We start from the raw sequence: 23764 nt of genomic DNA, 5'->3' as shown, positions 1-23764 counted from the left end.
CGGGTCAGAAATATTGAGGGATGCCGTTTCCTGTATCTGCAAAATGCACACGTCATATTTAATTCGAGCAATTGTCAGTGTTCCTTTGCTGCTATTGTAGACCTGATGAAGCGATCAGTGTGAAGAGATATCTCAGAGCGATGATTAAGTAGCTATTTAAACTTTATTTAAATCTGTGTGTGTGTGTGTGTGTGTGTGTGTGTGTGTGTGTGTGTGTGTGTGTGTGTGTGTGTGTGTGTGTGTGTGCGTGAGAGAGAGAGAGAGAGAGAGAGAGAGCGCTCATCTCTTATATCCGTTCAGTGAAATGATATCAGCATACTACTTTTAGCAGATTGTATTTCCTGCACTTTGCCTCCAGTTTATTTGTAATACATGTAACTTTTTTTACTAAGTTGGCTCTTAGTAAAAAAAAAAAAAAATCAGCTTTATTCATATTAATTTAGCTGACACGTCACGTGTGCTAACACGCCAAATCTTTCCCTAAAACTACAGTTTCCAAAGCGGTGCGAGTTCAGCTTCTTGCTTTGCGGCACAGTTGGCTGGAGATAAATGTAACATTTCAGACTGTTCTTGAAGCTTCCCTCTCCATGCAGTTAATCTGTATCTTTTCTAACCTCAGCCATGTTAAACTGTCATCATTTCTCTCACCAGAGCGTATTTCGCAAAGCCAAATAAAATCCAAAGTCTCCGTTCTGACATGGCATTCTTCAAGTTTTCATTTCAACATCAAGAAGGTTTTTTGTTTGTTTGTTTTTTTATTATTATTATATATTATTGTTGTTATTGCAGGTATTTCCTTCACTGACCTCCCCCGTGTTAAACAGTTGCTGGATGTCTTACTCCTATAAAGACAAACTTGTTTATCCCTCATTGGTTTCGGCTGACAGTGGACTGCCAGGGCTGCTGTTTTATGTGTAATTCATTCCTGATTTTTACAGTGGTTTTATTAAAAAGAAAGAAAGAAAGAAAGAAAGTGTTTTCCTCACATTGTATGAGACTCTGCTACCAGACGGGCCGAGAGGGATGTTTCTGGGTTCGTCCCACGCGGGCACAAGTCATGTCTGGTTTCCATTTAAAAACATTAGTCTCCCCGATCATGATGCCCGTAGAGCCCAGAGAGTTTATTATTTTCCCATTTAATTCCTCGTTTTATTGAAGAAGCTATTAAAGGCTACTTAGGGTGCTGACTTCAGGACTTGGATGGTGAAGCTGTATTAGTACTGAATAAATTTTATATATATATATATATATATATATATATATATATATATATATATATATATATATATATATATATATATATATATATATATATACACTCTTTTAACTCTGCAGATGACTTTATCTGCAACATAAAAAATATTGTACAGTCACAGATAATCCCTAAACAAAAGAAGCTTTTATTTACCAACATAAATTTCCCCCTAATTCAAACTAAGTGGCAGCAGAAGCTCATACAGGCTAATGTAGCACACATGGTGCACATGATGGGAACTTACAGTATGTCTTTGACTGGGCATGAAAAGGGATAGAAGCTCATGTTGTATTTCTTGTCATTTTTTAATAATTAGTAGCCTTATGTGTGCGCAAAAACAACTTCCCTCTCCGTGCAAACAACCTCCTCTCTTTTCACACACACACACACACGCGCGCTTTCTCTCTCTCTCTCTCTCTCTCTCTCTCTCTCTCTCACACACACACACGCACTTTCTCTCTCTCTCTCTCTCTCTCTCTCTCTCTCTCTCTCTCTCTCTCCCTCTCTCTCTCTCTCTCTCTCTCTCTCTCTCACACACACACACACACACACACACACACACACACACACATTCACATTCCCTTGCAGCTCCGTCTGCAGACAGAAAGGCACATTTTGTTTATTTCATTTCTGTTAATAATTAAGAAATCGAGCTTGGACCTCGGATATGGCAACACATGTAAACAATCGAATGAATTATTAACTGTGTGCTGGGATGTGACGGAGACTGCGTGATGGAGGCAGATTACCGAGAGAGCCCCGAGAGGAGAGGAGTGTTTGCTGCGTGACTCCCACTGCGTTTCAGGATGTACTTTCAATGCATATTTATTTATATTTTAATCTTCCGTTAGTAAGAATTGGGTTACGGTTCTTTTTGCATTGCCTCTTCCATTGCATTTCTTTTTTTAAAGGATTTTGGAAACTATACTTGGGAGTGCTGCTCAGATTATGCGTCGACATAATCGTGTTGTTGCTAATCGTTTTGGGTTTGTTTTTTTTTACATAATGCATTTTCACTTTTTTACCCCTCCTTCTCTCGCTCTTGCTTTCCCCCAAAGTTTTAAGTTCCCAGAAGGCCACAGTGACGCAGCACAAATCTTAAAAAGCCAAACATTTTGGGGAGGAGGGGATGGGGGTGGTATTCAATGCTTTTCTTAATGTGTTCAAATCATTTATGCAGCTCGTAATGTTGTCATCTCAGACTGTTTTCACTGGTGCGACGTTTTAACTTATTCCTTCCCTCTGCCCTCCCCTCCCTCCCCCACCCTCTGCACGCCTGGACGCTGACCCCTGCTCTCCTCGCCTCTTAACACCCTCTCAACACTAAAGTATTACCCTACTCACCTTCTAAACAATGCCTTAGTGGTAAGTCCTGTTTAGTCCCTTTTTTATTCAGCATTAGGTGTATGTGTCTTCTCTTTCTTTTTTCCTTTCCTTTTTTTTAATCTTGGAAAAAGAAACAAAACAAAAACCACTTTTTTTTTATCCTTCTCCTCCTCCTCACGTAGGGCCTCTCACTCTGACCTGTAGCTGGATTTATTGCAGGAGCGCGCTGACATTGTTTAGCACACACTTAGCAAGAAATATTTTTCACATTATATGCTTTTATTTTGTTAGTGTTTTTATTTATATATATTTGTAGTTAAAGAAAAACAGCGGGTAATGATCAAAAACTGACCGCAGGTCCAACACTATGAATAAATGACTGCGGCGGTAAAACCAGATTATAAATCGGCGCTACTTTCCAAATAATACTTGTAACAATCCGCGAGGAAAGGTCGTTTTCCGTGACTTTAAAGAACTTTATTTTCCTGCGGATCTATTTTCTTAGTAGCCATAAGTCGCCTCTGCTCTGAGATCCACGATGTCAGGCTCCGTGACTTATTAGTTTGTCCGCCACAGTTTCCCCTATCAGCGCGATATTTCTCCAAGAGGATGTATTATATTTTTCTTACGTCACCGCCAATCGGTATCTCGCGTTATCAGAAAGACGCGTTTTCAGTGACAACAGAGTATTTCTTGGGGGGTGGGAGGGACATGAGCTTGTTTATTTTATGTGAACATCTGATAAACAAATGTAATCAATATCTGGACTTTAATGCATTAACTTTAAGTTTACACAAATTTGGTGACCCCCACCCCCCTCTCCTACCCCCACCCACTTCATCCACTCCCTACACATCCAGGCTGTCTCTCTGTCTCTTCCCATGGTCTGGAAAATGAGTTGGAACAGCTGTTCAGAGGATTAAAATCCGATGGAAGGGTGGTCTGAATAAACAGAAAAATGTTGGATTTTTCAGAAACCTAATGAACAGCGTGTAACCAAGCGTCCACGCGGGACATCCGATTGTTCACCTGAAAGTTTTGGTTAACACCAATCTGAATGTCTTTACACCAGTTAGGCCCGTGAGTTGGCACCACTGGGTGCCCTTTTCCAGCCAGACTGTATTGCTCCCATCCTTTAAAAGTCAGTTAAGGATTGGTCTTAAATTACTCAGGTGGGCATATTTAAATCATGTTATTGTCATGTGATCAGGTTCAGTTTCACAACAGCTTAATTGCTTTGATTCTATACACACAGAGACACACACACACACACACACACACACACACACACACACACACACACACACACACACACACCCCTAGTGTAATCCAGTAAAGCTATAGAGGAAGAAGAAGAAGTGTGGAAAAGAGACACAGCGGCCAGTAAAGCACTCTTCTTCTGGCCACCAGTCAGAAAAAATGAACTCATAGCTCGTTTGATTGACAGGTAGGGCTGATCTACTGTGCTCTCTCGTCTCCTGGTTGTGTGCGCACATGTGTAACTCGAGTGCTGGACTGGCTGTGCTGGTTGTTTTGTGCTGTACAGGCAAAGCTGGACCCTTTCCCCCTCTTCATGGGATACCAGGAGGTCATAATGTCAGACTGCCTGGGACACTGTGTTCCATTTATAACACACAGTCAGTTACAGGCCCATCCGCCTCAAAACCCACAACCACTAAAAGGCTAAATATTACACACACACACACACACACACACACACACACACACACACACACACACACACACACACACACACACACACACACACACACACACAAATATCACCTCAGGCCTCAAACAAGCAGGTCACTCTGATAAGACATTGTAAAACTCCAAATGAGGGCTTTTTAGCGTGACATGGAATATTTGCATTGAAAGCGCATGACTTAGAGGTTTATGAAGGTTTCTGTGATTATTGTCAGTCAGAAATGTGACTGAGGGCCACCGTGCGTCAGCATGCAGACATTTACTGTCGTTTTTTTGGTTTTTTTGCAAAGAAAATCAGAGCTCTCTGTGGTGGCAGAGACAAAGACAAGATGAGTCGGGTGCATTTTTGGCAGCAGGGAATATAGATTTGAATTAAGTAGCATGTAGTTTTTATCTCGAGCTGCATGCAGAGAGAGGCAGAACCAACTGCGTCTCATTCAATATCAGCACAGCTGTCCCAGCATCCGTGGAGAATGGATTCCTACTGCTATTGCCATGGGAGGCTCCAGCCAAGAAGAATGGGAGGATATCCAGTGTGTGCGCTTGTGTTTTAAAAGGAAGGCGAGGAGTGAGAGGGGCGAGGAATATGCTGGTGTGTCTGTGTGCACACATGTCTGTATGCGTGTGTATGTTTGCGTGATTTTTGCATGTGTGTGTCATGTTGTCTCCACCCGCCTCACTTTTCCTTCGCTCATGTCACCTCTGGCATGGATTAGTCTCTGGCACAACCCTGGCAGTGCCGGCGGCCCCAGTGCGGTTCTGTGGTCGCCGATATGTTGTGCCGTTGCCATGGCTACTGAACACACACACACACGGGTGCTAAATTACATAATTGAGCTAGAATATACAGAGGAACACAAAATACTTAGTGTACAATGTGAGCAGAGAAAAGGGAAAAGGGAAAACCACCGAGACAAAGTGTTCCTTTACCAGAATATGAACCGAGAGCTCAAAGCTGACATGCATTGGTGAATATCTAAGAGCTTTGTCATAGCTTAACACATCGGTACAGCGTGTTCTTTCCCTTGATTTTGAGTCATAAATCTACATAAGAGTGCTGCCATTATGCGGATGTTTGGAACAACAGGCAGTTGAGGGAAAGGTGTTTGTGGTGGCACACACGTGCATGTGTGTGCGCACGCGTGTGTGTGTGTGTCTGTAAAAGCCAAAAATGTCTGTTTGATAGGGGTGTGGCAGGTTAAGTTTACACAAATGCATCATTCACATAATTCCTCAAGTTCATCTCATTGTCCTCGTCCTGAGCTGTAGATTGGCCCAACTGGATCGTCGGTGCGCTACGAATTTAAAATCTTTGAATTGGAAAAGTAGCAAACACCAAATATCCCCCAACCAGGATTATCAGTAACCCTTACTCCATTGAGTTGCATATTAACCCAGAATTAGCATCCATTCGAGCTGCGGTGTTGTACACTTAATAATAATGGATTGGATTTTATATAGCGCTTTTCAAGGCACCCAAAGCGCTTTACAATACCACTATTCATTCACTCTCACATTCACACACTGGTGGAGGCAAGCTACGGTTGTAGCCACAGCTGCCCTGGGGCAGACTGACAGAAGCGAGGCTGCCATATCGCGCCATCGGCCCCTCTGGCCAACACCGGTAGGCAAGTAGGGTAAAGTGTCTTGCCCAAGGACACAACGACCAGGACAGAGAGCCCAGGGATCGAACCGGCGACCTTCCGGTTACAGATGCGATTCCCAACCCCCTGAGCCACGGTCGCCGCCACTTAGGGATGCATATTGTGCCAAAAGTAGAACATGTTGCTTGTGATGATAGATGGCTGTCTCTACCTGTTTCAGTCATTGGTAGAATCAATATTTCAAAGATGAATGTGGTACCTTAGTTTAGGTTTTGAAACATCCTTGCCACCTTTGACAGATTTGTCAGTAAAAGAAATAATAATAATAATGGATTGGATTTATATAGCGCTTTTCAAGGCACCCAAAGCGCTTTACAATACCACTATTCATTCACTCTCGCATTCACACACTGGTGGAGGCAGCTACGGTTGTAGCCACAGCTGCCCTGGGACAGACTGACAGAAGCGAGGCTGCCATAACGCGCCATTGGCCCCTCTGGCCAATACCAGTACCAGTAGGCGGTAGGGTAAAGTGTCTTGCCCAAGGACACAACGACCAGGACAGAAAGCCCGGGGATCGAACCGGCGACCTTCCGGTTACAGATGTGCTTCCCAACCCAGCCACGGTCGGTGGTCTCTATTTAAAAAAAAGCTTATTTTTTGTCTTATTAGACTGATCCATTATGGGGGGAGGGCAAAAAAATTGCAAAAACAGAGTGCTAATTAAATTGTCAAGCATTTGATTAAAATTTTACTTGATGTGAGGAAAATATTCAGCAGAGCCAACCTCTTTATTCCAATAAAACCCAATATGCAGCGCAACTGTGTTTTGGCCTCAGGACGAGCAGATGTTCAAACCTTGGACCTCTAACGGCTTGAAAAGGTTCAAGATCTGAACTCTCATGAAGAACTGAGGCATAATTTTAATTTGCATAGCAGCTTTAGTGTATTTATTGGTTGCTATCGCTCAGCTGTTAATTCATAATTGCATATCAGTTTGACAACATGTTTATGTCGAAGCAACAAAAGAAGTCCAGTAGACAAAACTGTCACTGCTATAAAAGGTTTTAGTCAATAAAGTCGTGATGCAGATTGTGAAATGAAAAATGTTGTACATTTCTCAGTGTTTAGTTAGTTTTGTCTCGTGTTTAGAGCCACCGACGGCCGACTCAGAAACGTTTCTAAGCGTGCTTTGTTCTTGTGTTGAGTAAATTTGAACGACTGCCAGTATCAACACACGGCGCGAACGTTGACAGTAATTCATTCTCTGCTCTTTCTTTTTAATCAACAGCATTTCTGTGAAAAGACAAGCCGAGTGATATTGAAGTTCTTTTGTGCCCCACAAAATAGAAACTAAAGGCCAAAACCCGCGAGTGGGGTGAAACAGCCGCTGCATCAGTCTGTCACAAGTCAACAGGAATAGATAGAGATTTGTTTTGCGGATCATTGACAGCCCACTCAAGGTCACTTCAGTGTGGGCAATCTGGGCATGTTGTTTGGCCTGTCCTGCCTGTCTGTCTGACCTACATCTCACTGCTCTGGCTAAATATATACAGTAGACCCCTCATTACAAAGCTTCCAGATTAATCTGGATGAAATCTGAGCACCGTTCTCCCCCGCCGTGTCTGACTGCAGTCTCTCTTCACAGACTTCCACAGGCTGACTTTCTATCTCACCCAGTCTCTCAGACACTAATATTCAAAAACTAAAGAAATAAATGAAGCTGGCAGATGAAGTCTTTCATACAAATGTGGCACACACTTATGCGTTATCATCTTGTAAATAAGATAAAAGCCACAAAGGCTTCTGCTTGTTCAGAAACAAACGTCTACACGTACAGTACAGCATTTCTGCAAATTCAGTCCTAATGTTGGCTATATACGCTATGTTTTGCTGGGCTTCAAGCCTGAAGCACCTGCACATACTTAATTCCACAAGACACAGGTGTGCATTCTTTCAGAAAAAAATCACACCCATCACGACTCTGTTGTTGCAATAGACCGTTTACTGTATTTAATTAACCACAGTATTTAAAAGTAGTCACACAGTCCTGTGAAATGAACTCCAGTACCCTTTTAGTGACAGCTCCCCCCGGCCTAGACATGTTTATTTAGAAACGCATTTAATACTGCTGATTTTATAAAAGGGGATGTTACTGCTTTAATTTTGATAAAGAAGCAAAATATCAGTCATAATCCATCTTTTTTGGCTAATTTATCCAGTTTATTTTTGGCTAGCTATACGCTTTAGCTAACAAGTCCAGTCATTTTTCTAATGGTTTTAGCTAATTGTTGTTTACTGCTACTAAATAAAATATCAAAGAGTTTTGGTCTGGAGAATCGAGCATTGAAAAGACTTTATTAACATTAACATATGAAATATTAAAAACCCGTATTCAGATGTCACTCAGTTACCAGTTGCTTTAAGCTAACAGTTTTAGCTCCTTTAGCAACAATGTTCAGTTAACTGAACTGTCTGTCGCTACACCTGAATATTTACCCATTACAATTGCTATTTTTTTCATGTTAAGCTATTTAAAAATATTTGTAAATAATTTTTGGTTTTCTGTTTCAACCCTCTACACATTATTTTAGCTAAAGGTTAAGTTTTCATTACGTTTAACTAATTGTTTAAAATTCTCTCTCACACCCATTGCTCTTATGCATTGTCAAGAGTCACACATAGTCACAGCTAACTCAGTAAATTGATATAAACAGCATTTCTATTGCTTCAAATTAATTGAGCGTTTCTAAATTCTTTCCACGTACCTTCTGGCAATAGCAGAAACACCCCCTGGGGCACTCTACCATATATATGGGAAGGCACCAAAACACATTTTTCGCTGTTAATCTTCAGTGCGTGTGTGTGTGTGTTCTACCCATCCTTGTATCACTAGGCTAAAGAGACATCTCTGCACACCTGGTAGAGCCTGGAGAGGTAATAATAATTTGGATAATTTGGATACAAAGACTTCATCAGGCCACAGTTAATTAGGAAGCGGTGGCGGTGTCTGGGATGGAATGACATCACGTGGTTATGATGTCATGGCATTAATCATCTTTTCACCACTTCTTTAGTTCCCCTTTGAGTAGAGGAGGGATAATGGGGCGCTGATTGGCTCGTTGATTTTACCTCATATTTCCCGAGGCTTTCTTTTACAATCACACCGCATTACCTCATGCTGTAGGGAGGGAAGTGATCGAGGGCTGGCTATGCTGATCCATAGACCATGCAGGAGTGTAACTCCTTAGACTGCGAGCCCAACACTGATTATGTCCCGGGCTTTAACGTTACATCAACATTTCAGATGTACTTTTTTCTCTTCCAGGAACATGGCTTAAAGATTGTGACTGGGCTTACAAGGCATTTATTGGGTTAATGTTGGAGGGAAAATCTTTTCCTGTCTTGGGGGTGGGTGGAGGAACGTTGACGCTGGGAGGCTTATGAACCCGCAAGTCAAACAGTAATGAAAACAGTTGTGACCTGATTTCAAGAGGCGGGGAAAAGACAGTGTAGAAGGGGGAATGAGCATTTTAAGATATAGACAAAAAGCTGCAGAAAATATCTGGGGCTACTTTCTTTCTTTCTTTTCCTTTTCTTGCTTTCTTTCTTACTCACTCGCTCCCCTTCGTGTCTTCCTGCTACCTTCCCTCTCTTTTTGTCTGTGTATCTAATTCGGCCACCCCGTCCAGCAAGGAATAGCTGTCACCCTGGGGAACAAAGCGCTAGAACTTGCTCTTCAGAGCAGGAAGTTGGCTTGGGGCCAAGGGTGGAAAATCTATACCCGGTTGCATAATATAGCATATCTTTACCTCAGATGAACTCTGAGGAGGCCTGGCAGCTGTGAGCAAACAGAGCTGGAGGGCGGGAGTTTGTGTGTTATTAACTGACTCTGTTTGTGTGGAAGTGTCTGTGTATGTGTCGGGTATGAGTGCACGCTCTATGCTTCTTGTAACTTGCGTTTGCTGGCCGGCGCTGCAGGCCCAAGGCTGTTTCAGACCCCCTTGACAGTGGAGTCGAGTACAGTAGAGTCAAATAGAGCCTTGTTGAAATAAGTGAGGAGTAGAGTAAAGTTGAGTAGCGGAGTCCGAGGCCAAGGAGGGCTCAGGGTTAGATTCAAACACAACTCTGCGGCTTCTACTTTTGGCTCAGGGAGCCAGTAACTACCATCCCTACTCCAGCTGCAGCATACTCTGGGAGGGAATTCAGATATAAACTTTCTGCTCTGTTTAGGCTCAGAGAAATAGCTTCAGGATTAGTGTGTGTTACATGGAAAGTTGTATATTTGACTGGAAAATTCAGTGCAGGATGCGGATTTCATGTCACTGCTAAAATATAAAACACAGATGGGCCAGATTTAACTTTACTCTGCGAGTTCACGGACGTTCCCCGCTCGTCTAACTCTCATCATGACAGCTTGTGAATTCGCTTCCATGGTGCATTCATCCCACTGCCTTCCCTTTATTAAGACGTCACTCTGGTCTAGGTATTATCTCTAAAGGAGGCGTTTGGAGAAACAGTAGCGTGTGTGGAGGGGACAAGGAGCGAAATGTCCTGATAGCATTGGGCTGTCTAACGTGTCAAGCTTCTGTCAGTCCCTCTGCAAAGCCCAGTGAAACTTAAAGCCGGCCTCATTACAGTCATCATCTGGAATAAAGTGCAATCATCACCGCCACCTGTGGAAAGCTGCGGTGGAGAAAAGACTCTCACAGGCCTTATAGACCGGTCTGCTGGACTCGTGTATCAGTTCACAAACACATTTTTTCCCCCCACTTCCATCTGCACACCTGAACACAAATATATCAAGCCAGAGTTAGGTCTCATATGGGGACCACAAATTGACCGTATATTGCCGCCAGGCTGTGGAGATTTATGATGAAAGTGAATAGGGATGGTGTGGGCGGGGATGCAGAGGTGCATATTATGGCGCCTTTTTTTTTCTTCTGTCTTGGAAGAGCTGATGGTCTTGAGAATAGTATAGAGGAGTAGGGGAGACCGGGGATAGTTGTAACGTGGGTCAGTTGTAACACTTCCAGTTTCTCCAATCAGGGCTAAGTTTCAAATGATGTGACTCATCCTGTGCATGCCCAACTCAGTTCTGCTATCACATGTGGAAAATCAGCACATTTTGTCAAACACAGACAATTTAACACGAAAAAAAGTAATTTGTATGCCAAAAAGTAAGTTTTTCTACTTTATTTCAATTTCTAATAGCATTATCTGCTTTGCAGTTAAACTCATCAAACTTAAATTGTGTTATTTGTATGTCTATGGGGATATATTCTGTGTAGGTCTTTAGTGCTAATGTTTTAGCCGTTGGCTGTAATGTTAGCTAGTTCATGGCTATAGGAGTCTGGGTCAGTTGTAACAGCTACAGTCGGGGTCAGTTGTAACAGCTACAGTCGGGGTCAGTTGTAACAATAATGCAGATGTTACAACTTACCACACTATTACTTTAACTTATATTAAACAAGTTGGGGCAACGACATCAGCAGAGAGAGGTTCACTGGTCGCATTTGTATATGCGGTTAATGCCATTGGCAACACAATTCCTCCACTGTTTGTGTTCCCACACATACATTATGCAGACCACTGTGTCAGAGATGGACCAGTAGGAAGTACTGGTAGTGGAAATAAATCAGGATGAGTGCAAGAAACAGATTTCCTCATCTTTCTGAAGCACTTTGCAAACCACACCAAGGTAAGCCATGATAAAAAGTAATGGAATTGCGATGCTGGTGAACAACTACATTTTTTCAGCTTCATTGTTATGTTCAAAATTGGTGCAAGAGTTGTAGGTTATAATGCCCACTGAGCCAATGAGGCCAAACTCAAGGAAGACCAATGAAAATTAATGAAATATTCAGTTGCAGAAAATTCCATAATTTGTCTTTTTTGGGGGGTTGGAATATGCTCAAAAGCTAGATTTCTGCATTCTGTCACACACACACACACACACACACACACACACACACACACACACACACACACACACACACACACAGAGCTACATAAATGGCTCTAAGTGCATTCATGTGTTGAATAAACAAAGATTACATGTTAATGTTTTGTTAGTACTCTTATTTCATTGTGTTACATTTCACCCCAGGATATGTTACAACTAACCCAGACTATGGGGTTAATTGTAACATTTCACTCTTCGTGTTTGAGGCCATACCATGCAATGGGTAATTGTGCTGCAGAGAAAATAGCTGCACTATTTAATAGCAGAGACATGTAAATACTTTGCATTACATTTTGAATCCACTACCTTAACAGAGCTCCGATTTACAGACAGAAATGTCAAAAATGTTACAACTATCCCCGGTCTCCCCTACAACAACAGCAGAGCTATTTTCATTTTAGGAAGATTATAGAAAGAAATTCAGCACAAAGAGAAAAGAGGGGGAAACGGGCGCGAATGAAAGAGGCCATAGTCTGTGTATTGTAAATACAGTAGACTGGGGAGCATTCCATATCCTTTTATTTTTTTCTACCAGCATGATTTGTTTGATTTACTCTCTATCAATCAGCGGAGGATGTATTTAAACAGACTTGAAGTATATTTGAGAAAGCCTCTTTATAGCTGTGGCTGTTTGTATTCTCCTTTTACTTTCCTTGGAAGCAGACCGTGATTAAAACAGACGATACAGGCGTATTGTGTTTCCTAGGGGATTGGAAGGAATGCAAATGCATCATAACCATATTATACTAGTTAGGAGTGCTTTGTGTTGCCAAGCCTCTGGATACAGGAGAGAGTAGACACAGTTACTCTAAAGAGTCCCGAATGCCACAAGTGCAACAACAGGAGAGGATATTTGACACTGCTGGACCATATTTGACATTTCATCGTATACACACGGCACTAAAAGCCTGCGCCGCATAAAAATACAAAACTTAACGCAGGAAGCCCCCCCCAAAAAAAGTTCTGCTGTGTATATATGTGCGTGGAGCGCCGCAGAATCCATTTGGCATTTTTGTTGTGAGGGAAGCATGCTGCTGGTGGGACTTTGGCCTGCACAATCCCTTCTCTGTTAAAACAATGCGGCAGTTGTCCTCACTAACCTAATTACTCTCTCCAGGGGGAGAAAGGCAACAGCACCAAATCCCATAGTTAGGAGCTCTGATCTGGGCCCTGCTGTAAGAAAAGGCCTCATTCATTTCCCTCCCTCCATCAGCCACACATGCACAGGCTCACACAAACACTTTCTATTTTTCACGGCGATTGGATTCAGCCTGAAAGAAGCTAATGGTTCGCTAATACGCCCCGATATTTCTTTTGATATGTGTATTTTTTGTGTCGTTGTAACAGTTAATTACATCATTCTGATAATAAAGAATTTGCATGTAACATTCATGTCATGATATGAGCTTTGTGTTAGCCCTGCGAGGTGTAAGGTGACCCTAACCATATCAGAACATGTTTTTTCTCTTAATTTGTTCCCATGAGTGTTGGGAATCAAAGAAAAAATAATAATAATTGTAACTGACTTGCATAAAAAATTACATTTTGATATTTTTTTGTTTTTGCTATTCTCTAAAACAGGGTTAGGGCCATCGCTGACCATCCTAACCTAGCCAATGAAAAATGCATTAGCAGGAAATGTTGTTTATATATTAATGATGTAGCTTTGACCCAATGTCAAACAGGAGAAGTCCAGTGGTTTACTTTGAAATGCTCTCAGTTATAGAAATGACTAATACCAGCTAAGATCCCAACACATAACCATATAAGACAGTAATATGAAAAAGAAAATCCCACAAACACAAAGTCAAACCGTGTTTTTATATCAGTGCTGATTTTTCTTTTCATGCTAAAATCCAGAAAGCTACTTTTGCACGATACAATCAGAAGTGTGAAGGATGCACCTTTATACCATGTAACATGTTGACATTTAAAACAGTTTGCAGATATACCTTATACACCCAAACACAAGTTGTCAGTTCATTAGACACTTGATATATATTGAGGACTATATATCTAAAAGAAATAGCTGAGATATCACCTTTTTAATGTTTATTAATGTAGAGGTTTTTCTACGGCCCATATTTATATTATTCCAGCTGTGTAATACCACAATATCATATGTAGTATCTGTATATAAACTGTCCCTCACAGCTTTGTTTAGGTTATTACACCCTTGCCAAACACAGAAAGAAGCTTAGCTTCATTATATTGATGGTGCGTTCATCGGTGTTTGTTGTCAGAGTCATTTGTGGGAAGTAACCTTAAATATTGGCACAAACCTCACTTTTCTTGTTCCACATCTATCCTTTGTTTTGTCTTTCTCACCCTCCCTAATCGCTCGTCTTTCATCACTGCATTGGCACCACATTAGGCTTCTTTAAAACTTTATTACAGCAGCTTCAGACGAGGAAGTCCGCATAGCAAGAAGGAAAATGGGCATTTGTGTTGGTGTGTGTGTGTAGTGGCATTCGCTAAGAAAAGGAAAGGGTGTTAAAACCTTAATTCTCCCTCAACCAACCTGTTTGGGTTTTGTTTATTTGTCGCTTCTCTCTCAGGAAGATTAGAAAAGCCATTGTGTTGAGGCTTGGGAAATAAGGCTTCTAAGTTTATATTTGGAGATTGTTGCGGTGCTGCGTTGTTGGTTTAGACTGTTGGGGTTTAGACGTCTTTGTTTGTTTATATGGAAAAAGGAAAATTTTTACTGAGATCGAGATTTCTCTTGCAGGGGAGACCTGCACACTTACAAAAGCATCACGAAAAATGTAGACTATTGACCAGCATATATTTGCATTTTTTAATTCAATGGTTTTATTTACTGTATGACTGTGTCTTTGGAGCATGCTTAGAATAACAAGCTCAACAGATCGCATGTCCTGGTATTCTCAGGGCGTATAAGGAGACAGTAATGTTTGTGTATACATGCATGTGTGTGTGTGTGTGTGTCTGGCCGTGCAGTGTTTGTCTTAGGTCCCAGCTCCTTTCCTGTGGTGTGTGTGGGCTTGAATCGGTCCAGCCTGTGTGGACCCTGCGCCCTGTTTGTGCGCCTCTCGACACTCACCCTACGGCACAAACGGAAGCTCTGCTTTAACAGCATGATCGGGGCTCTTCCTGCAGTCTCCAGCCCGCTTTATTAAACCTATGGCTGTCCTTTTACACTCCCTTTTTTCAGTCACTGTTAGCGCTTTGCATCTTTCCAACTAATCTATTAACCTTTGCGGTTCATATAGCCTCTATGCCAACTTGTGAAACTGCCCTGTCAGTGGCAGCCATGATTGACCTTCTCCTCAGTCACATATTTAACCCTTTCTTCATCGTTCACTGAGCAGACCCTGAAATGGGTTTTCTGCTTCTTTTTTAAATGTGAACCCAACTTGATCTTTTCAGTTAGATATACTGCGCAGCCCTCGCTGAGTATGTTTCCACAAACCTTTTAATGAATGGAAATGCAATGCGAAAAGCGGCGACTAATTGCTGGAAATAGATCCCCTATTCTTTCATTCTAATTTCTTTTTTCTTTTGCCCTCCTGGTCTTTGTATTTATTGTGTTCTTTTAGCCAGGAGATGTCCTCCTTTATCAGGGCTCGTGCAGACACAAACAACCACACCTCTGTCAAATATTCGCCCCCGGTTGGTGCTTTTTGTCCACAGAGGGCACAAAGCAAAGTACGGGCCTACAAGCTCTGCAGTGAGCTTTACTCTTCATATGGGATCCATACATGCAGGACCTCAATTATTAACTTACGGTCAAGGCTCAAGCTCGGCGATTTGGATTATTACAAGTTAAAGATAATAAAGAATATATAGACAGGAGGCTTTGGGGGGTGCACACAGACGTGGTGGGTGAGACAGTGGGGGTTGTGAGTTAGGGATGGCAGCAAAGCATTTGCATAAAGGGCAGGGCATCATGCCCAATGGTGGAAAAGGTTGGCATCACGCCTTTCAGACTGGCAGAGAGGGAAGACTGGAGAGAGAGACAGAGAGAAAGAGAAGGGGGGTTGTAGTCAATAGTGCATCCCTTGTTCAGAAAGAGGAGGTCCCTAGCTGTTGGCAGGAGAGCAGGCTAAATCTCTGGTTTGATTGTGTGCTAGATTGCCCCTTTATTTGTCTGATTGCAAAGCGTTCAACACTGCATTAGTAGTGGGCTTTACTTTCCTGGAGCCTTTATTCAGGAGGGAGTTTTTCTGTCTTGGCCTGTTCTGCGATTGTCACTCCACATATGTCTCAGAGTTTGGATTGTGTGCAATCATCAGGCAGTTTGAGAAAGTTTCTGACCTGTCTGTTTTATCAAGCCTCTGCTCTTTATCCGCAAGCCTCCCGCTAAGGTTAACGACAGTGTTGATTTAACTCGATGCCATATTCAGATGTGATTTCGAAGATAAATACAGACCGGAAGACAACTGCAGAGAGGCAGGCAGCGGCTTCTGCCTGTCTGTATGTGTACGTCTCTTACCTTCTGCTTCTCAGAGCCACAACACTGCTGCTCCCTTCATGCCGTCTGTGGTTCTGGCGATCTGAAGGCAGCACGAAGTGAAAGGGACAACTATGTAGTGCAAGCATGTTATTTCTATCCCTGAGTTCCATAAGTGATGTGTATAGAGTCTGAGCTTTCTCCACATCGCGCACAGCCTGCGGTCATTATGACCGCTAAGAGTGTGATGCCTGCAAACTCACTGTGACCATAAACCTCAATAGGCCTTTTCATTAGGCATCTGTGGGAGCTAATTAGCACTAGTCATGGGAAGTTACTGTCTACGTGAGTAAATTGATTTTTCGTCAAATTTATGCTTTGATCAAAGACAGTCAACTAGAATTTTGGCTTTCATTTTGTCAGAAAAATCTGAGGAAATTCAGTTAATGTTGGTATGAAGTGTAGACGTATGGTCAGCGTTAAGAAGTTTTAGTGCAAGGTAAATTATTCCAAACATACACTGTGCGACAAGCAGAGAGCTCAGCATTTCCACGAGGCTGAACTTGTAGACAGAAAGATGCACAAGAATAATCCCTTTAGTGAGGTGGCACGGACAGCCATAACAAGCTGCGCCGCCTAAGAAAGAGCACCGTGCGACAAATAAAAATGTCCCTTTACAAGTAAAATCATAGTTAATACAAATGAATGTGTTTTTATGTTAAAAAAGATCTAAATTTACTGGCTTGATATTATTTCATTGTGAAAAATATTTCTTTGTAAAATGTAAGCAACATGCAAATAACTCAGTAATCACTTGCTTTCAACAATCACTACATAGATTTATATAGTGTTAAAAAAATCATTATTTACAAAGTATCCATGTGTTCAAGCAGCAAAAAATTGATACAATTCAAACAAATACATTTTTACTGTGTGCTTCGTGTGGAAACATAGTTTCATATTTTAGAATAGATTTCTATTACTTAATGTAACTGTTTGAGGTGTGTTGTGTTACCTAATGGCCAAATCTAGAGGTATTTGTATTTCCATTGCATGTTACTTACACAATTTTACACCACTAGATTACAAAGAGGAATAACTGGCTCCATTTAACATTCTTCACTATTAAAAAAAACTAATTTTGTCTGTAATTTTACTCTGTGTTCTCCAAATATAAATAACAAGTTTACTAAATATAAACATATTTTAATAGCAAGCCAGTTACAATTACTTCTTCTACTATCCTAGTCAGTTTCTGCATAGAACAGTGTGACATGAGTCTCCCACACTCTTGGTACACAAGAATTTTTTTAAAAAAAAAAGTAAAATTCCCCTTGTTTCAAATAAAAACTTGTAAAAACGAAGCTTTACATTATAAGCCTTCATTTCCAGACAGTACGCATTTAGCTGCACACTGACCAGTTATTCATACACATCCACAACAATAATACAGTGTCAGTATACTTCTCTATATAAACACGTATACAGTTCATGTAATTACTACAACAATACTTATTCAGCTTCACCTTTACAGGTCACACTGGTAAAGTTCTGTTTGTATATTTCAGCGTTAATAATACAATATGTAAAAGTTAAGTTAGAGTTCTTGTAATTAGTATATATTAATGATAATAGGTTAACAAGATTTTAATTACATGACTTTTAATTTATTTTCTATAATTATGTAATAAAGCTTTTAGGAGGCTGTGTTCCCCTATCATTTGACAGAATATGGGAATAAAGTCTCTTAATAGCTGCCATTAACAAAGGAAATGTTAAAGGCCTCACATCCTGTTCCATATATTTATTTCATTGTTGGTTTAAAGCAGACTTAAAATTATGAAATTATCCTGTAAAGCTATTTAGAGGTGGCAAAGCTGTGAAAGCAGGTTATTTTACAGAATCAGAATTATAATGGGCTATTCTAATATGGTACATGATAAAAATCTGACACCAGCCGAAGGCGTAATCAGCCCTTGTGCATGCTTGTAAATCCACGCGAACCCAAACATTGTGCACCTGGTGCAGGGAGGGCGGGACTCCAAACTTTAGAGGAGCATTTTCCGAACATCGCAAACACCAGAAATTGTGGTGTCGGCTTCAGAAAATTCAGATGATGTTTAAATTCTCCTCCGGTGCGAGAGCGCGACGAGTTTACCTTCAAACAGGCAACAAACAGCGGAGCCTCGGTTTGAAAACACAATCGTGTTGTTTCAGCTCACTTTCTTCTCCCAGCAGTGTGTGAAAGGCTGACTTTGGCATTTCACACTCATGTCTTTGAAAAGAGGAGTAAAGCCCTACAGCTTTGCTAGGCGGCAAGTTAACACATGAACCTGAAGATCCTTTTCATTTCGGGCAGTGTTGAAATTTTAATTCCAAATACTAAAAGGGATCTTTTCATGAGAGGGGTTATGGTGTAACATCCCTCCGCTTTAAGCCTATTGATAAATCGGTCTGCTTGTAATTCTCTGTGATGTGTGTCAACCAGACTGTCTAGATCAAAGATAAATGTGGTGTATGGCGATGGCTACGAGCGCCTGGCTGCTTATAGACTGTTCAAATGACATGATATCTCACTTCTAGCCTGCTCATCAAAAATGTATCACTTTCCATCAAACCAAAATAGGAATGTGGGATCAAAGAGAATGAATTTGCTAAATGCATTTCTTTGTTGCAGGCCAGGCACAACGTGTTTACTGATTACTGAGCTGGTTTTTACCAGGGTAGGAAATTAACACTCGCCACCAGCCAAATGCTGCTAAAAGCTGGCTGTGGTTTGTAAGTTTGTCTCCACTACCAGCCAGCTTTGGCAGCTTTTTTATTTGGATCTTGGGGAAATTGTGAGAATTAGTTGGTGGTGTTTTTTTTTCTCTTTTTTTTAACAAGAGGTGAGGCAAAAACAACAAAAAGAAGGCATAATGTCTTAGTCTGGTCAGTAGTATCACCGTCACTGGCTGCAGTGTGAGCAGCAGTAGTCTGTTGGCTCGCACAGTGAGAAAACACTCAGTCATGGCTGTAGTGGTGGTGCTGAGTCGGCCTGTCCCGGCATGGTTAGTCACTCACGCACACGTGTTAGTGAGATGCAGGGCGGTTTCTTCATCCAGCATTCTTTCTAGGCAGGGGAAAGGGTTTTGGAGCATGCGATTGCATGTGCATTAATGCATGCCTGGAGCTCCAGGCTGCAGAGATGTCATGGTTTCAAAGGTGAGTCCAGAGTGTGACATCACCACAATCCACATGTTACCGAGCAGGCTGATGCGACATGCACGTATGTTGCAGATCGGAGTGCATTACCCCACTCCTCTGTCCTCGCTCAGCGATACTGACGTCTTCATCCAAGTACATCTGCACGCCTCTACTTGTGTTATACCACCTCGAGCGGGAACAAATATTGTTTTATAAACTCTCTGCTGAGAATCCACAAAACAAAATAGCCTCAAGTCATCAGCTTCAACACTTACAGATGAGGTGTGTTTAGTTGTGCTCTTCGTGTGTATTCACATTCAGTCTGCGCTGCGCAGTTTCACTTAAAAAGTTGAGTGTTCGTGTTAACGCCAACGCTCCAAAGGGCCCAGGACCATTTTGGAGTGCAATCCGGGTGAGCGGAGCAGCTCTTTGTGGGGACTGGAATGTGCCGTGCGTGCCTCTTCTTCTCTTCAGCCCCTCTTCCACCTCACCCCGCCCCACCCCGGGCACGTTAGCACGCAGCCACCACAAATTGCTTGCAGATTTTTCACACATAGTAACGTGCTGGTTTGTAAACTCAGATAAGTGCAACCAATGCACGGCGTGAGCTCCATGGATCTCTACGCATCACTCGCTTGCTAAAGAAACAGAGTAAAGGGTGCTCCGAGATACCCCCCCCCCCCCTTTTTTTTTAATGTTACCCTGAGCCAGGAATGATTACCGTGGATGATAACAGCAGAGGGTCATGCAGTGGGCCGATTCATTACAGTATAGACCATCAACCAAAGGATGGCATACTTTGTGGCATCAGGGGAAACAGTTTCTTCACACTTTAGCACCAATCTGTGAAATTTTAAAATGCAGCTAGAATACTCCAAGTGCTTTCCTCCTTCTCGAAATGTACACCTGACTGCCTCATCCTCACTCTCACAGGCCTCTAACATTTTTGCACTCTAAAATAAATGACTGAATTTCCTCTGCGTCCCTCCTAACCCTTTTCTCCTCCAACACCTTCCTCACACCCTGGCTCTCTGTCAGCCAGGGGTCAGTGGGGGAACCGGTGTCAGGCTTCGTCCGGGTCAGGGACACTCAGGTGGTCAGGAGAGGATGCAGCCGAGCCCCGCCAGCCCAGAGCTTCCCCTTAATGAAGGGGCCAGGCAGCTGGAAGGCCCTCGGGTTGTGCACACTACTGGCTTAATTGGCCTAATGAGATGCAGTGAGGCCTCCACGAGGTCAGGTGCCACATGATGGGAGGACCTGCTGCTGGGTTCAGAAAGAGTTTTACTATCATGGGTTTTGTGGGTCTTATGTGAAAGTTACCTGATGTAGACAAGTCATTGTCGTATTCTGGGCATGGCAAACACTTTTGTTTGTTAAACAAAATTCAAGCCAGAGATTTATCATAACAAAAAAAATGCAAAAGAAAAGAAAAAAAGAAAAGCATTTCATTGTGCCAGAGTTTTGATTATTTGGCTGTAGGATCTGGACTTTAGAGCAAAAGCTCACTTTCACCGCCATCATTTCTTGGAAAAGTTGGATGGCTAAAATCACAAACTGACACTTCTAATCGCCGTGTTACTTTTAATTGCATGCATTCAACCTGTTTTTGTTTAAGGACAGGAAAAAAAGAATTGTGAATACACGAGACGGCCTTCAGCTTCTTGGTTGATTGAGTCTTGATTTATCCTTTTTTTATGGCAACCACATACAAAGACACAAATACTCAGAAATTATGTATTGAGGTGCTGACGGTGACTGAAAAATGCCAAAAAGCAAAAAAAGCAAAACTAATTTAGTTTTAGATTAGATTCGACTAAATTAAATAGAATAGTGACATTATATTTAGTATGTTTTTGTCAATAATGTTTTAATTATTAATGAATGAAAAAAATATAATAAGATATCAATTATCTTAAAATGATGGACTCCTCCATTGTTTATTCAAACGGAGCTTAAAATGCAAAGGAGCACTAATGAATCCAACTCTGGGATGTTTTTCACAGTTAAGAGCCTTTTCTGTCCTTGCTGAAAGAGTTAATCTGAAGTTGGCAGCCAACTCCTCTCAGTCTCTGTCAGACGTGCGGAGAATTGGAAAAATAAAGGACTTAAAAATCATTTCTTTTGTCTTGTCATAGGCAGCGTTCAGCTGTGGCTTTTATGTGGACGATTAGACTATTTTTAATTTTTTTTTTTATTTCAGTTTGAATAAAAAGCCGAAACCTTCGCGATTGAAACTGTGATCTCTGATTTATAAATACAAATTGCTTTAATTTGGGGTTATCGACTCTGAGTGGGCCAAGTGTTTATTTTTATATACGATAACTGGGGGAGGGAAAAAAGCAAATTTAAAGATTTAAGGGGGAAATGCGTTAATGTCGCGAAACCTGAACTGAATTCCATATGCTGAACCGCGTCCCGGGTCATTCAGAGCCGTGCTGGCACTGCATCTGCTTGACAGGCTACATTTGAAATACATATCTGGGTGTTTCAGGGTCTCCTCTCTCGGTATTAATTGACGTCGGGGTTTCAGTAACGGTGTAGCACAAATGTGTAGCTTGCGGGGGATGTGCCAGGCCGTCTCCAGATTTTCTATTTTTTTTTAATTTACATGTTTTTTCCTGCCAGGGTCCGTCAACGATATCGGCACTGTTTTATTTATTTATTTAAACATTTGTATTTTAAGTTCCCTTTTATGGCAGAGAAGAAGAAGAAGAAAAAATAAGTGGTAGCAGAAGAAGAAGAAAGTGATGGCGCAGCTTTAATTGTTTTGGCTCTTATTATTGGGGCCTGGGTGGTTTTGAGCCAGAGAAAACGGTGGTTAGAAAATAAGCCGTGCCTTTTACTGGGTGGATATCGGTGTGTTTATGAAACTCGCATTTGTTTGGTCACAGCAGCGGTTTTTTTCCGGGGTCTTTTAAGGGGACGGTTAGTTGAGGTGAAACGACGCAAACTGGTACGTTTGAAGCAGAGCATGTATTTCGTATTCATATTTTTTTTAAATTATTATTATTAATAATAATTAATAAATAAAATAATAATAATATCACTGAGTAAACCCCGTCACCTCCGACTGCTAATTGATAATAGGCTAATAATTAAAGCTAAAGGCCACGCGCATGTGGCCCTAATTTAATTTCCGGGTAAGAAGATTAACCCTGAGACACTTTCCATGATGGGTTTATGCCGCTTCGACAGACCTAAATAACCATATAGGTTCTTCCAACACAGCAACATGAAGATTACACAATATAGGCGTAGTGTGGAGCAGCAGATAGTGCAGACATGCAAATGGAAAGCACGGGGTTGCCCCCCCCCCTTTCAAAATCTGGGACTTTAGAAAATTATGCAGTTTTCTTCCTGAAAAATAAATATGCACAACATAAATATGTTTTTTTTTCTTCTACTTCTTCAGCAAGTGAAAGGCAAACAGCATAGCGAAGACAAAATGACTTAAAACTCCTTGTAGTCAAATTTCACTGACATTTGAATGGTGGTTTATTTGCATTTTGGCAAGGTCACCCAGAAAACCTTAATTCCCACTGAAAAGCAGACACACTGGAAAATGCATTCAAGTGTCAGTTATCTCCTCCTGCTACACTAAGTTTGTGCAGGTGGTGATGGATGCAAATATATCTTGACAGTGATGCCAAACACAGTCATACTCCACGGTGAGGTTCTTTTGTTACGTTATCCAGCGATATATCAAACTTTTGGCTGATTGGAGATAAATGTGGAGGTGTGCCGTCCTTCGCTGTGTTAGCAGATGATGGGTGAGCGTCAGTGTTTCATTACGGGCTCTCATTGCTGTGTGGAGGATGTTCAGCTTTGACAGAATGGTGCGATTGTATGACCTTTGACAGTCTGCGGGCCTCTTCTCATGAAATCATCATTTAAAGACTTGCTAGAACTTAAAGTTGACTAACCGTGGTCTTTTCTTCAATGCTTGTCATGTAACAGAGGAATATATCAATTTAAATAATTGCTGAAGGCACCCGTTTAAAGCTGCAACTATCAATTGTTTCCGTTTGATTTTGTCTGTTAAAGCCAGAAACTGTCAAAAAATGACCATTAGAAATACTTGAATTTCTACTGCTTGTGCTTCCCAACCTTACACACTGAGAATTGCTCATTTCAGTCATATATGACAACGGAAACCATCCAGTTTCTAATATTAAATAGATGAACCCAGGCATTTTTTAGTTCTTGTTCTGTACATTTTTGACTCCATCTGAATGTGGCGTCATTTTATTGCATGAGATCTGGAGTCCTGATCCTCTGCTCTTGGTCTGTGATTCAGCAGCACTTGCACC

At 41.5% G+C, this 23764-nt stretch overlaps 1 protein-coding gene across 3 annotated transcripts in view; it reads left to right on the top strand.

Annotated features, from left to right (window-relative positions):
* nfixb (nuclear factor I/Xb) overlaps positions 1 to 23764 on the top strand; it is a 137135-nt gene that overhangs the window by 15850 nt on the left and 97521 nt on the right. The gene's annotated exons all lie outside the window — the stretch shown is intronic.

The sequence above is a fragment of the Diplotaxodon limnothrissa genome, linkage group LG4 (assembly GCF_057381915.1).
Source record: "Diplotaxodon limnothrissa isolate DT_005_m linkage group LG4, D_limnothrissa_male_GT1.1, whole genome shotgun sequence".
NCBI lineage: Eukaryota > Metazoa > Chordata > Actinopteri > Cichliformes > Cichlidae > Diplotaxodon > Diplotaxodon limnothrissa.
This window is presented reverse-complemented; position numbering and strand designations above follow the sequence as displayed.